Below are 747 nucleotides of genomic sequence, written 5' to 3'. Positions count from 1 at the left end.
TAATTAACTTGAAATATTAAAAAAATAGATTTATCCAATATCCAACTCAAATACAACTAACATAGAAATTGACAAGACAGGCTAACAAATAATTCAAGTACACAAAAACATTCACAAATGTGAACACGGAAGGGGTAGGATTAGGGTAGGGGCAATTTAGTCATTTACCAAGTAAAGGGTAAAATGGACCCACAAAATGTGTAGTGTAATAAAGAGCATGTGAATGGGGGGACACGTCATATTGTCGGCAAAGCATGGAAGAGAAAAATAATAATAAAAATTAAAAAAAAAAAAAGAAAGAAAGGGAAATGGTAGCACGTCAGAGAGTCAAAGTCACGTGCCAGATGGAGCGTGAAAAACGCAGCGCCGTGGATATTGCCAGCTCATCGACGGCTATGATTTGTCCTCTGACGTGTTCCCCTATAAAAGCTGCCGTCACACCCCACTAGCCTCAGTCACGTGACACCTGCCTTTATTTTTATTTTTTATTTTAATAATATATTTTGATATTGGGTGTAATCCTTAAACGCTAATACACTATTTTAGTAATTCACAATTCAAGTATAAGGTTTACAATGTCAATTTTCCAAATTTAGACTTTAGAATTACACACATTTTTTTTGAAGTGTTTTAATATTTCCTATGAATCTAACTCCATATAAATAAAATTTATTTTCCAATTTAATTAAAATAAAAATTATTATGTATAAATTAAAATTTAATTATTAAATAAATTATTACACACTA

This window comes from Arachis duranensis, chromosome 2 (assembly GCF_000817695.3).
Source record: "Arachis duranensis cultivar V14167 chromosome 2, aradu.V14167.gnm2.J7QH, whole genome shotgun sequence".
Taxonomy (NCBI): Eukaryota; Viridiplantae; Streptophyta; class Magnoliopsida; order Fabales; family Fabaceae; genus Arachis; species Arachis duranensis.
Note: the sequence above shows the minus strand (reverse complement) of the source record.